Genomic DNA, 15682 nt, shown 5'->3' with positions numbered 1-15682 from the left:
CAGGAAAATGCCGGTCCTTCTGGGCCAGGTCCCAGGCTGGGCCGATGAGGCAATTTGCGTGTTTTATTTTAAAAACCAGATTGTTTGTTTTTCTCCTCTATTTACAGAGAAAAAGTAAATTTCTCACCAACAGTAAAAGTGGAGGAGGAGGGAACCTTAGTCAGTTCCTGCGAGTCCCAGGCTCCGGTTCACAAGAAGTGAGTTGATTTAATGGCAGTAACTTAAGCCCAGAACAGAGAGCTTGCCCTTTCCCGAGTGGGGAAAGCTGTGGCCATCTAGATCCAGGACCCGTTTGTTGGCCCGCACCTTCCCCTCTATGGCAGGTCCAGAGTGGGCTCTGTGTGAATTCACTGCAAGTTGTGTTCTATCCCCTGCGCCCCACATACGAAGATCATGGTGCTAGCGAAGAGCTCCATCCTTCTGAACCCCAAATTAATAGCCACTTGCCCGGCTGGAGGGACAGTGAGGTTGGCAGTGTCCTAAACCTCTACTTCTAATAGGAAAAAGCGCTGGATGCGAGCCAGAGCAATCGTCAAATTCTTCAAACGCAAAAACAGCAATTCTAGAAAACCAGCCAAGCCGACCCCCGACAGTCCTCCCGAGCCCGTGGAGGCCACGCCATCGTGCTCGAAGTGGTTGGAAGAGCGAGACAGCCACAGTGCGGCTGTGGGAAAAGGTAGGAGGGCTGACTTGGCCGCAGGCGGGAAATGAAGGGGAGGGCCTCGGGTCTCCTTCGTGGACAGGGCAGCTCCAACCAGATGGCGTGCTGGGTGTGCACACGTGTGTAGGAGCCTGAAGGGGGTGTGCACCCGCCTTAGATATGTGAACAACCAGGTAGAAAATATAAGCCCACGTCAGTGTTGGGGCAGTTTCATCCCAGAACAATTTAGTTCCTTTAGCATGAGACCGTCACCCTTTACATACAGGTGGTGGGTCCTGGAATGTTCATAGCAGATCTCCATACAGTCACCACAGAGAGGGCTCAAGAGTGTATGTTTTTGGGGTTCCTTGTATCTTCCAGGCCTAGGATAAGCCACTTCTGGAGGGAGATCCCAGTGCATTTAACATGTAGTGGACATGTGCAAGTTCTTCAGCAAGGTCTCGGGGGCTCTGATCTTTCTGACCCTCTGAATAGCAGGTGCGGTTCTCTTCTCCCACCTTCCTGGCCTTGAGTCCGCCCACCAGAGGGCGCTGTACCAGTCAAATTAGGGCTGTCAATGGGCGTGAACTAGAGGTTCCACAATGGATTTCTAGTTGCATGTGCTGCATGTGTTTCATCAGATCTGAGAGCTGTCAGAAGCTGCACGAATATGTGTCCATAAAAAGAAATGAATGGGTGTTGGCAGTGATGATTTTGTCAGAATTGCCACTTAGCTGACAGTGACTGTGAGAGATGCTTGAAGCTGCATCCTGATTTCAGAGATGTGAGGTTTAGGGGTGAAAATGTGCATCTTGCACATTTGATTAAACAAAGCCCTCATCTTAAATGTGGCTTTTTTTAAATTCACTTTTAAATATCATTGTGTACATTATTTACCTGTAAACCTGCCAAGCATGCCCCCTGAGAAAGCTAAAGGTTATGAAGGACACTAGGGCTTTCTGGGGACCAGGGCCGTGCCTGAGACTCGTGTGCTCTCAGAGGCGGGCGTTACAGCACCTGACAGGACCCAGGGCCTCTGACAAGCCGCCTTCTGAGTGTGACGTGTGCACAAGCCTCTTTGGGTGGCATTCAACACTTCAAGTCCTGGTGTGGCACTCAAGATGCAAAAGTGAAGTGTGAACACGCATGCCCACTGTGTGGGGTCTGATGCGTGCATTCCCATTCTTTACAGCAGGTGAAATGCTCACGTGCAGGTAAATGATAATAAAGCTTGCTAACATTTGTTTTATCTAGAGGGGTTCTGTTGCATCAGGGTTTCATACAGGCTCCTTAAATGTTGTGACATTTATCACCTCAACTTGTGTTAAATTGACTTAATGGATATAATTAGCCTAATTGAGTTAGCAAACCTTTCAGAGAAAAAATGCTTGACTGATCCAAACGGTGGTTTGGCCCCATGAATGCGCGGTCAGTGGTAAATATTAGTAACGGCAGCCGTGCAATGGTGCTTCCTGGGCTCAGCAGCCTTTAGGTAGTTGACCTGCTTTATCTATCGCCTTTAGGTGTAACTGCCAGGTGAGGTAGGCATGATTCCTATCCCCTTTTCAGAGCTGGGAAAGGGAGGTTTGACAGGGTTAAGCACTGGCCCAGAGAATAAGTGGTGGAGCTGGGTTTCAAACCCAGGTCTGAGGGATTATGGGGCTTGAACTTTAACCCCTGTGAGCACTGCCTGCACTTCAAGCTGCTTTGGTCCCTGAAGATGCTGAACCGGCCTGGGCCCCTGCATTGAGTAGTCAGTCCTTCTCCTGTGGTGTGAGCTGTGGTCAGCAGGTGGCGCTGTGAGGAAAGAAGTAACAGAGGTTCCTCTATGGGACTTGAATCCTCAATCAGAAATCATCGGGTAAATCAGTTATGTTCACGTCCATGTACATGACATGCTCAGTAAGTTAGACCAATTGTCTGCTCTGATAAGACTATAATTTAAAGGTCATGAAGGGTAGGTTTAGAGTAGAGGATGTGTAGGGATCTAAACAGGAATATTTTTTTCAAAATATATTTTTTATTGATTTCAGAGAGGAAGGAAGAGGGGGAGAGAGAGAGAAACATCAATAATGAGAAAGAACTATTGGTTGGCTGCCTCCTGCACTCCCCGTCCTGGGGTTTGAGCTGCATCGCAGGCATGTGCCCTTGGCCGAAATGAAACCTGGGACCCTGTAGTCCACAGGTCTATGCTCTGTCCACGGAACGAAACCAGCTAGGGCTAAATAGGAATAATTCTTGATGTTGAGGGTGTTTGGGCATCCAAAAGAGGTAGAGCCTTATCTGTTTTGGCAGAGGTAGGTACTCTCATTATTTTCAAACTTATCCTCTATAAGAGGTTATGTTAGATGTATAAGAATTATTAGCGAGCCCTGGCCAGTTTTAGCTCAGTGGTTAGAGCGTCGGCCCACGGAACAAAGGGGCACAGGTTTGAATCCTGGTCAAGGACATGTACCTCGGTTGCAGGTTTGATCCCAGGCCCCAGTTGGGATTCATGTGAGAAGCAACCAGTGGATGTGTCTCTCTCACATGGATGTTTCTCTCTCTGTGTCTCTCGCTCTCTCTCTTTCTCTGTCTCTCTCTCTCCTCCCGCCTCTTCCACATTCTCTCTAAAGATCAATGGAAAAAATATCCTCCAGTGAGGATTTAAGAAAAAATTATTAGTGAATAGTGGAGGTAGACAATTTTACTACAGAAACATACCATGAAGTGTTCCAAGCTCTTTGAAGAGGAGCAGGAGTTAGTTGTGTGTGAGCCAAGGTGTCAGGGAGCCTGTCATTAAAATGGATGAGTAAGCCCAGCTGGTGTAGCTCAGTTGGCGGAGCATCGTCCCAAGAACCGGGAGGTCACGGTTCCCTTCCTGGTCAAGGCATGTGCGTGGGTTGCGGGCTCGATTCAGGAGGCAGCCAATCCATGATAGAAACATCATTGATCTTTCTGTTTCTCTCTCCCTCTCCCTTCCTCTCTCTGAAATCAATAAAAACATATTTTTTAAAAAGGATGAGTGAGAAAAGCCAAGTCCTAAATTAACAAACAGCCTTATTTAATAATTTAACACATTGAAACTGAAAAATGGTCTACCCGATCAGCTCCTAGAGCAATAGAGACTTCCCCTCACGTGCTAAGTAAAGCATTGGCACAAGGGTGCCACTGAATTAACAAAACGGAGTCGGAGCCTAAATGATTCACCGAGTCCTGATTCTGGTTGTGCCGTGGGCATTGTTTCCATCTCTCCTGGGCTGGGCAGAATTCTGATTCCCAAGTACGTTTAGCCCATGTTGCGTCATTTGTTATTATTCAGTTCACTTATTGGCTGTTTTGTGTTGTTTTCTTTTTCCCTTCTTCTCTTGGGTTATCTGGGGATAACACTTTAGCTGCTCCGCCCAAAAGGAACAAAAAGAAGAAAAAAGACAAGTCAGCAGCAGCCCGCCCAGCTTGGTTGCAGCGCCTTCAATTCTGGTCATCCTTGGCCATCCCATCCCCTTCCAAATAGGCTCTCCCTCTTCCAAACACTAGATATTCCTTTCCCTTTACCACTTCCTCACCAAATACCCTCCCTAATTTATGAAACAAACAAACAAAAAAATCATCAAAAAAAAAACACCCATAAAAGACCACCAGTGACACGTACCAAAAAAGCCAGAGGAACCGTAGTGGCCCCCTCCTCCTGACCCCAAAGCAGCTCCCGAGCCTTCAAACTACCAGCGTGCCTTCTGAGGACAACGGCCTCCTCTCCTGTCTGCTTCCGGTGCCTGGAGTGGCTGTAGAACAAGGAAAGAGGTTCCCGGGCTGCTTCCATTTGTTCTGTTAGTGACAACGCTGCGCCAGCCCTAAGGGTCACACACCACATGTGGAACTCCGTCTGATCCTCCAGCCACTGGTATCATTCGAACAAATCCACTGTGGCCTGGGGATGCTCACAATGCAGTGACAAACCGACTTCCCAGATGCAGACACTATGTGAGCATGCCCCTTAGAACACGTGTTAGCTACATCACCTCCATTAAAGTGTGTGTGTGCGTGTGCGGGTGAGCAGATACACACACGCACGCACTCTCTCAGGGCTGGGCCCTCGTGGTCCGGAAACTCGACTCCCTTTCCCAGAAGCCTGGTGGTCCCAGGGGAAGCCCAGACTATCCAGACTACAAAGACCTTGAGGTCCTGGGTGGAGCCTGGAGTCAGGCTCACTGTTAACCCAGAGCGTTGCCAAGCTAGGCCTGGGCCCCACGTCCTGCAGGCCAGGGTGGTCTTCCAGGCAGGTGGCCTCAGGCTTTGCCTCTCTCCAGCTGGCTCCTGGGGCCGCAGGGGGACCTGCCTCCCCTGCTCACTTTTCTATAAACACTGGGTCCGCCCGGCCTGGGTGACGGGGCAGAGAAAAGCCCTGCCCGCCCCCTCCCAGCAAGTGGCCACGGTGTGCAGAGGGAGCGTGTGCAAGAGGCAGGCGCATCCTGATTGGGAAGTGGCTGCAGCGCCCCAGTGTGCCCCATGGAGATGAGACTTTGATTTATTGTTTCTGAGTGACTTCCTGGGGTAGAAAACACATTTAATATATTACATACATGTGTTCAGCCTCATGAAATACGGGCTTTGAGGTGTCCCCCAAATATATGTACTACAGGGTGTCCCCCAAATGAAAGCACACTTTAACAGCTGATGACTCAATTTTCACTCCATTTCAGGGTTAGCGGATTTGACGTAATGGGTGAAGCCAGACTAAGCTTTGAGCAAAGAAGATGTATCCTCTGGACTTTGTTTTGGGGACACATAAAGGATGAGGTGTCTGGGCCACAGTGCAGGCATGGCGGCCGCTGTGGACAGAGGAGGCGCACAAACAGAACGCAGCGATCTCGGGGTTGGCGGTTCCATTGCTTCCTCAGCAGCAGCGCCAGAACTCAGGCGAGCGATGGAGGCGCAAACAACAAGAATCGTCCCTTCGGTTTGGTGTGTGTACGTCTCTCTCTCCACAGCTGCGCTGGACTCCTCAACCGTTGTCGGTTGTCTACCCTCTCCTTTATCTTTTATGGATCCCCACAAGAAGCCTAGTAGGGAAATTTTCTTCGCTCAAAGCTTAGTCTGGCTTCAGCCATCTCTTCAAATCAGTGAGACTTGAAAAGGGGTGGAAATTCAGTGAGTTGTCAGCTGTTAAAGTGTGTGCACATTTTTTGGAACTCTACAATCTGTTCCATTGGGAGTCATTCTCTTCCACCAGTCACACCCGAGTGTACATTTTTTGGGGGGACACCCTATATTTATATTCAAAAGGCAGTCATTCTTTTCCTTCCGTGGTTGATATTTATTTTCACGGGTGCACATTGTTTGACAAGCCTCTATTCTCATTCCATAGGGCAGTGATGGGCAACCTTTTGAGCTTGGTGTGTCAAACTTTGCCAAAAAACTGAGCATAACTCGGGTAGTGTGTCACTTTGAGGAAAAAAACATTATTTTGCGATATTTATAGTTTAAATAACATAAAAGTATAATTGTTACATATAATTGTATTTAATAAACCAAAACCTAAACATTTAACTCACCTGCTTAGTGACTTCTTTGTTCATCCGTCAGTCGGTTTCTTTCGTTGGTCTTGATATTATTTAGCTTGTGTGGGGTGCCGTGAACTAAGATAAGTGAGGGGGAGGGAGAATTCTCTAACGAACCTGCCTATTAGTGACTTTTTGTTGCTGAATTTCATTGGCTAAATCTTCAATTGAAGGTTGGTATTTTGTACACTTCAGGCCCAAGCAAGCGCTACCAACTTCATCTGTCAATCTGTTTCTTTTGTTGGTTTTGATATTATTTAGCGCTGAGAATAAGGCCTCACAAAAGTATGTAGAGGGAAAAATTGTGAGTAAAGCCATTGCTATATTTTTCAGGGTGCTCAAAGTGTCTGGTAGTCGGTTCCAGGCACTCCAAATTTCCTGTTTGTAGTGGCACTCCTCTTGATTCTCCAAGCGGCACCTTTCCAGATTCTCAAGCTTTGACCTCAAGTCGACAAACACCTGAGCCCAGATACTGTCTTGAAATTCTGCAAGTTGCATCTCCAAATCATCAATTTGCATCCATTGGAACCATTTAATTCCAAACTACTGTAGACTGCTACATCAGGATACTTAATTATTTTCATGGTCTGTTCTAGACTTCTAAATTGACTAAATCTATCACTAAACTGGTCAAGTAACGAGTCTAAAACGTGCTGGTACTTCATATGCAAGAGTTCCATTTCATTTTGTACAGCTGCACTGGCCTTCTCAAAATACTTTGTTACTCAAGGAAAATACTTATAAGTTTTTGTTTCTACATCTCGCTTGAAATTTTTAACTTGACTTTCAAAAGCTTTCATGTATCCAAACGTAACGTCAATACTTTTGCCAAAACCTTGTAACTTTAAGTTCAGTTCATTAATATGAACAGAGAGATCTGTAAAACACATCAGGGTGTTGACCCAGTTATCATCATTAAGCTGAGGAAAGATTCCCAGATCCTTATCGTCAAGAAATACCTTAATTTCTTCAAAGCACTCCACAAAGCGATCAAGAATTTTGCCTCGGCTCAGCCATCTTACATTATTGTACATCAGCAGTCCACTGTAGGTGGAATCAACCTCGAATAAAAGTGCCGAAAATTCTCGCTTATGAAGGGGGCGAGCAGCTATTAAATTAACTATTTTTGTAACAACTGACCTTAAGTCGGTGAATCCTGCCTTGGCACATAAAGCCTCCTGATAGATAATACAATGAAAAGGCACAATCGGATGTCCAATAGCTTCTGTAAACAATTTGACAAATCTGACTTTTCCCCCGCACCATATTTGGTGCCCCATCTGTCGTCACTGACACAACTTTAGAGATATCAATGCTTAGGTCACAAAATGTTTGTATAACAACCTTACATATTTCGCTTCCTGATTTACTTGTTGACACTGATACTAACTTTATCAACTCTTCTCTCATTGTGAGACCATCAGAATATCGACCAATAATGGCCAACTGAGCATGTGATGTGACATCAGTAGTTTCATCAAGAGAGATCAAAAAATATTTACACTTCCTTATGTCTCTCTTTAATTGATGTTGTACGTTTGTGTTCAGTCTCATTATTCTGTCTTTTATGATATTTCTACTGAGTGGTGACTCAGATATTCTCTTAATAATTGCACCTTGATTCTGCATGTCATGAAATAAAACTGGTGCACATCTTAGGAGTGTTTCTTTAATAAATTCTCCCTCACTGAGCGCTTTTCCATGCTGAGCTATAGAGTGAGCAATGCTCAAACTTGCAAATGTTAAATTTGTAGAGCTTTTCATAAATTTAAGGATGGAATTAGATTGACACTTATAAAGGTGTAGCTGCCTGGAAATGTATTCCTTCCTTTCATCCTCACTTTTTTCCAAGAGCTGGGAATGATTAGTTTCAAAATGTCTATTTATATTCCACGTTCTCCTTACTACCGTTTCAGTACATAGAACGCAAAATGATCTGCCATTGTTTTCTCTAAAGCCATACATCTCGGTCCATGTCTCTTGAAAGGGTCGGCCACTGCTACTACCACTTCCTTTACTTAACCTTAGTTTTTTATTTTTTGGGTTCTCCATCAGGGGGGCAGTGACAGAAGATAGAATTATAGATAGCTTGTTAGGCCTGCAGGCAATTAGGGGTTAACTAGCCTAACCACAAAATGGTGCATATAACTGTCTTTTAGGAAAGGACAGGGTTAACAAGCAGAAATAGGGGTTAATAAGGATACACAACAGTAATAGTGGTGAAAAGGAGTCTGAATTATGGAGCAAGATGGTGTTCCTTATGTGAATTAAAATGGCTGCCGCTATTTCTAATGGCAGGAAACGGGACCCATAGCACACCACAAACCCTTGCCTTTCCCAGCCTCTCCCTCACTTATCTTAGTAATGGTGGATTAGAAATCCATGACACCCCAGAACAGTAGATAATGGTTGCTGTGGTTAACTGTTATTTGGTTACTGGTAATGGCAGGGCCCCCAGAGATGCGTCCCCCGCTGCGTTCTGCTGATCCCTGCTCTGCCGGCAGAAGTGAGGGCAAAGATCCCGGCTTAACCTGAAGTCCCAGAACTAGACGCTCTTTGCCGGACTTCTGTTGTTTTGGCCTACAGACCTCCAGCACAGGGTGTCTAATAGGGGAGGATAAAACATTTGCGACTAGAGTCTTGGAGTTAGAGTCTAATTCCAAGACTCTAGTTGCAAATGCTTCATCCTCAGGAGCAGCAAATGTTTCATCCTGGGCAGGTGGCCGCCTTAGCAGCCGCGTGTCATCAGAAATGGCTACGGATGTCAGTGCTGACACGCGTGTCATAGGTTCGCCATCACTGCCATAGGGAGTCATTCATGTTTGTCGGGAGTCTGACCTCTGTGTACCTTTCTTGGGGGACACTCCATGTTTATGTTCTATAGGGAGTCATTTGTTTGTGTCGGGAGTCTCACCTGCTGCTGTGTGTTCGGCCGGGTTCCTGACACAGTTGTTTCCTCTTGCTACTAAAGGTGCTCATCGTGGGATGGACTAAACCTGGAGATTGGGGTTTTATAAAGATTTTCTCCATTTGAGCTAATGCACTGAGAAAGAAGTGTTCACATGGTCAATTGTCAAAGTGCTTTGGGTTGTATGTTAAATGGCCATTGATTCTGGAACTCAAGGATGGGTTTGTAATGAAATGAGATGTAGAACTGAGTCCTAGTTTTCCTCACCGCTCGTCACTGGCAGCGTTTTTGGGGTGTAGGTTCTCTGGGCTCCCTTCATCAGCCCCCCAGTCTGCCCAGCCCCCAGAATCCACCAGCTCTCTTTGCCAAAGGTCAGAACATGGAAAGCGAGGTTTCCTGTTTACCAGGCAACAGAGTTTATTTTATGCTCCTATTAGTAGAATCCCATTTTGATTGGGGATTTATCTCAAACAGGAGCTCAGCTTACAGTGCTCCATTGTATTTTCCCAAGGCTACTCAACCAGGAAGTGTCAGAAGAAGGAGGGAGGGAGGGAGGGAGGCATGTAGCAATCCCCTCCTGGCCTAACCTAGTGGTGTTCTGTGCAGCAGCCGCCTGGATGTGCCCTTGCTTCCTCACCAAACCTCTCCTGTAAGGAGCCTCCTCTCCTCCCTCCTTTCCATTCTTTCCCCAGATCCTGCCGCTCTGGGAGCCGCCCACTCAGCGAGCTGCCCTCCCCAGTGCTTTGAACCAAACTGAGCAGCGGCACCTTAGGCCTCCTCCCCTGTGCCTTTGGCTTTTGCAGGATCTGACACTGGCCAGTCACCCCTCGGAGCTCTCAGCCTCTGTCCCCTGACTCTCTCCCTTCTGGGACAGCCCTTCAAGGCTCACACTTGCCAGTCGCTCTGTCACTCACTCATTCCTTCCACAAACACTCATTGACCGCTCCTGTGTGCTCACCCCCAGGTTCCACCGTGGAGGCAGCGCCCTCCAGGCCCCCTCTGCAAGGCTGACCACCTGCTCCTCTAGCACTGACCACTCCTGAGCTTCAGGCCTGAGGTCGGCTGCCTGAGACCTTGTTCCCGGGCGGTTGGCTTCCTCCACTCTCCCTGGCTCCTCTGGGCTCCCTACTTATCCAAGCACACCAGCTGTCAATCACCGATGCCAAAAGCCTGTGGTATGGGCTGGACTCCTCCTCTCTCCACTTCCCACAGGTGGTAGCTCCCCTGAACCTGAGAATGGGTGTGGAATCTGTCCGGCCATCTTAGCTGACTGTTCTCATCCCACGCCCCCCGACATCCCTGTCCCTGGGTCTTGGCAGGGGCTTGTCCACTGGTCTGCTTGCCTCATGCAACTCCTCCAGCCAGTCACAGCCTAAGGGACTCTTGTTTGGGGCTCAGCTCCTCACGAGCGGCTCACTGGCCCAAGGTCACGTAGCCAGTTAGAAGTCACAGTGATGCTTGCACTTGGGGCTGACTGACCCCCCAACTCTAGAGTTCTCTTTCCAGCCCCAAGCAACCTCCCAAGTGACCTGTTTGTAGAAATCCAAAGTCACACAAGCCTCGCCTGTCACAGGGCCCAGCTCTGGGACCTTCCTGAGGCAGCCGCCCCGGTGAGCATCACAGGCAGCCGCCCCGTTGAGCATCATCCAAGAGGACCAGATGCAACTGCACAAGCTGTGCTGCTCTCGGGCCCAGCAACAGGTCAGCAGTCTAGAGTGTGTGTGTGTGTGTGTGTGTGTGTGTGTGTGTGTGTGTGTGTGTGTTTGCGTACAAACACAGAAGCACATGTGTGTGTGTATATGTGTGTGTCCAAGGGTGATGAGAGCACAAACTGTGACCAAAATCAAGGGCTTGTCTGTGTCTCCTGCCTGGCACTTGTCCCCTCTCCCCTCGGCAGACTGCCTGCTCAGTGCCAGCCCCGAGGGGTCTTGGAGGCCATGCCCCCACCTCCTGGCGAGAACATGCTATCACTCTGCCCTCACTAGGGTGGCAGCAGGGACCTCAGCAATTTTTATTTTATAAGTAGTCTCCATTTTAATTCCTTCTCACTTTTGCCTCATTGGTTTACTTAGGATAATGGCTGCCCTGAACTCAAGATATTTGGAGATATTTCACCCAATACAGTCGAAATGTTCCTACCTATACCCCTCCCTTCAAAATATGCTGCTGGGCCCTGGTGGTGTTGCTCAGTGGTTGAGCATCGACCTACAAAGTAGGAGGTCATAGTTCAATTCCTAGTGAGGGCACATGCCCTGGTAGTGGGCTCCATCCTCTGTAGGGGCCATGCAGGAGGCAGCCGATCAATGATTCTCTCTCATCGTTGATGTTTCTATCTCTCTCTCCCTCTCCCTTCCTCTCTGAAATCAATAAAAATGTCTTTTACATAAAAGTTAGAAAAATATTATCGCTTTTTTGTATATTCTATTACTGAGGTAAATTTTGCTTATCCCCGACTTAGAGTGTCATTTTCCGAATGATTTCCTCAAACCTGCTGGTACAGTTACTGTGTCCCCACAGTGCCGAGTCCCTTCTACCTTTAAGTGTGAGCTGAGTAATCCTTTTCTGCAGTGGCCTCGCAGCCTAATGCAGGAGATGACTCAGCACAGGATGAGTCTGAAGAGACGTTTCAATGACGTGTCAGGGAAGCTCACAGGAGACCAAGCTCCCAGCCCAAGAGCAGCCTCCATGGTGGGGCGAGAAGGCATCGGGCTGGCGGCTTTGCTTGGAAACTTCTTGGTAGAAAGAGAACCTGTTCATCTGTCGATGTGTACATTTAACCAGGGTGGCGACTTTGCAGGTACATGGAGAGTGAAAAACAAGGGATCCTTGTATGTTTGTGCAACTTGAGTATTTGAGGTGTCTTGTTATCCAAGCAATGATCCCTTTTACATTTAAACCAGCACGATTACATATATATCTTTAATTGATTTCAGAGAGGAAGGGAGAGGGTGAGAGGGATAGAAACATCAGTGATGAGAGAGAACAGTTGGTCAGCTGCCTCCTGCACGCCCCCTACTGGGGATAGTGCCCATGTACCTTGAGCAGGGATTGAACTGTGACCTCCTGGTTCATGGGTCAATGTACATCTACTGAGCAACACCACTGGGCGAACCAGCACGACTGTGAGCTTGTCGGGTAGATTGCTTAAATAACTGGTTCCAGTTTTAGTATACGGACTGCCGACGCGAGCACAGACTGCTTAAAGACATGGCTCGGAGAGCTGCATTCTCCCGCTGAGGCTGAGATGGGGATTCTCTTTGCTTTGCCTCCTCTGGCTCCTTCCAACAGGACGTTAGTGCTTCTCACAGGATGGCTGTTGACAGCTTCTGGTGGCAGCATCATGTGCTTACTGTGGGCAGGAGCTGGCCAGTGGAGTGACAAGTACGGGTGGAAAAGGAGATTGTAGGGACCCGTCTCATCTGTTCATGGGCATCCTTATATCTACACATACCTATGACATGGGTATATGTCTACACATACATGTGATATGCATACATATATACATATACATGGCCATCTCAGCTAGTGGCTGAATAAAACTGCTGGACCGACCAGATAGAGTGGTTTTCGAATTGGTCTTCTCAATGCCAATGCTCCTGGACAGGATGGATTAGCTCCATTTCATCCTGATGACAGCACTGAGGAAGGTCTCATGACCCCTGTCTTAGAGATCAGAAAACTGCAGAACAACCAGCTTATGTACCTTCCCCAAGACCAATTGGCTGAGCCAGGAATTGAACCCCTGCCGGTCTGAGCAGAAAGACCTGGCTCTTAACCACCAGGCTGCACTGTCTCCTTCACATAGTGAGATGCTAGCATGTGCTGGTGAGCAATGTACAGGGGCCAAGGGCAAAGCGGGTGCTGGAGGGCCTCAGAGAGGCAATGGTGCTCTTGAAACCAAGGATGGACACCAAAGGGCTGGCCTTGATGGTCTACAGGGGCCTGTGCAGCGAGGAGAGGCTGGTAAGCCCTGCTCTAAAGGCGTGAACAGAAAAGATGAAACACATTCACCGCCTTAGGAGGAGCCGGGCCCTCCTGTATGGGCCTGTGATGTTCTGTCCTCCCCGGGGATGCGCGTCCCACATGCCCCATTGCCAGTGGGAGTCCAGTGTTGGCCCCTCCAAGGTCATGGTGATTAGCTGGGAAGCTTGCCTGTAGGGGTCAGTGCCTCATCTTGAGGGGCAGCTGGCTTGGGGGGCTTAGGTGGGTGTGAGGAGTGGCCAGTGGCAGCACTGGAGAGGACGGGAGGCAGCAAAGTCACAGGACAGGAGGGCACAGAATGGGCAGGCCATTTGGTTTCCATCTTAATGGTGGTAAAACACACACAAGGAAACTGACCACTTAGCCAGGTTAAGAGCACAGTTCAGTGGCATTAAGAGCTGCTGTACAACCATCCTACCACCCATCTCCAGAACTATTTCCATGTTACAAAACTAAAACTTCATTCGCATTAAACACGAACCCTCTCCTTGCCCGCCCCCGCCCCTTTCTCCAAGAGGCCTCCAGAGAAAGGTAAAGCATTTCTCCTTCCACTGTCCTCCATCATGTGATGTCAGAGGGCGAGCAGGCTTTCTAGAGGGAGCCCTTGTGCCAGGAGCTCTGTCTCCAACCTGATCAAAGGAGAGAAAGAGCCTGGGCCTCCTGGGCTCTGAGGCTTGTGACAAGGACACAAGTTCGCCTGCACCCCCTGCAGTGTGACCAGGACGGCTTTCCGGCTCACGTTCCCACATCCTGCTGACCCCTGGAGACTCAGAGCCATCAGCACCTTTATTAGGAGTAAAGTGTGGTTTGTTCCAATGAGATGTGTAGGCTCCATCGATGTGTTTATTGTTTTAATATATTTTTATTGATTTCAGAGATGAAGGGAGAGATAGAAACATCAATGATGAGAAAGAATCATTGATCTGCTGTCTCCTGCACACCCAACACTAGGGATCAAGCCTGCAACCTGGGCACGTGCCCTAACCGGGAATCGAACCGTGACCTCCCGGTTCATAGGTCGATACTCAACCACCTAGCCATGCTGGCCGGGCTCCATTGATGTGTTTAATGACTCAAAAGGAAGAGGGGTCAGGTCTGCTAGGTCACTATTCTGCGACCCTGGAAGAAAAGGCCTTGTGCTTCTTAAGGCCGAGTGTTTTGGAGCCCAAGGGCTTTCTCCGTGTGTGGGAGTCGGAGGGTTTGTCCCTGTGGCAGGCCTTTGTGCCTGGGGACTGTCCTGTCCTAAGTGATGAGTCAAGAAAATGTTTCCCTTAAGTTTCCCTTTCATAGGGGGCTCCCCTAGACTTTCTCCGTCCCCATTACCCCGGGAAGGAGAGTGGAGGGGGTACAGGCCATGTGTCATAGAGCTCTGTTTGTTTCCAGCAAAAGTGCCAGGAGCCCTTGCCCACAGGGTACCGTCAGACATTTTCCCTAAGCTCTTTCTAGATGATAACTTGTGAAACACTGGCACATCTTCAAAATACACACACACTCATGCACACACACACTCATGCACACATGCGTGCACACCAGCACCCTGGCCCTACCACTTTCCCTGTTACACACCCATCAGCCCCTGTGTCATTCATGGGATGTTGTATTTTGCAACCAGCCCTTTCACCAGGTCCAGAGAAGCAGAAGTTCCTGTCCAACAACTGCTCTGAATGCCTGGGGAGGGCGCTGACATTCATTCACTGAGCAGCTACTGTGGGCCAGACCCCTTCCAAGCACCCTGTGGGAATAAACGGATTTACTTCATTTGTTCCATGTGCTGACAAAAAGGAAGACTGACTCCCTATTCCCAATTGGCACCAGAGAAACCATTGGATGAGAGACAGGCATGGGCTCCAGGGTGGAAGACAGAAGGGAGACCCTGTAGAGACCTGGGTGGGGGTAGTAAGGATGCTGAGTATCCACACGCAGCAATGGAGGAGGTGGGACAGACGGAAGACACGCCTGCACTTGAGTCTCCCTTGCACAGCCCTGCACACAGGTCCTCAGCCCTCTGGCAGATACAAGCCCTGGTCCACCTGTCAGGGCACAGGATGGGAGGTTCCCAGGGAGGCAGGGATAACCCAGTGCCCAAGGCACCCCCCCTTCCAGCTCCTCACACCCATCCTGGAGGCTACAGCTGGGAGTCCCTTCCTCTCCTGTGACTTCTCTCCAGGAGCATAGGAGACAGTGATCGGGCAGGTGGGCAGGGACCAGAGCTCTCCACACTGCCTGTGAAACGCTCAGTCCCGGAAATGAGGGTGAGCGCAAGGTTGGTCCTTCTGGGGCTGCAAGGGAAAATCTCTCCCAGCTTCTGGGGCTGCCAGCTGGTTCCCTGTCTTGGAGACCTATCCTCCCCACCCATCTCTGCGTCCAAGTCACATGACCTTCTTTCTGGGAGTGAGTCTAATTTCCCTCTTACAAGGACACCTGTCACTGCAGTGAGGGCCCAGCCATCCAAGACCCAAGGCCTCCTCTGAACGTGATTACATCTGCAAAGGCCCTATTCCCAAATAAGGCCACGGTCACTATGTCCCACCCGCATGGATTTGGGGACACTGTAGAACACACCTCAGAAGAGGTATCACGCGGCCCAAGGTGGAGTGGAAACACCAGTCTCAGAAC

This window comes from Eptesicus fuscus, chromosome 5, assembly GCF_027574615.1.
Source record: "Eptesicus fuscus isolate TK198812 chromosome 5, DD_ASM_mEF_20220401, whole genome shotgun sequence".
NCBI lineage: Eukaryota > Metazoa > Chordata > Mammalia > Chiroptera > Vespertilionidae > Eptesicus > Eptesicus fuscus.
Note: the sequence above shows the minus strand (reverse complement) of the source record.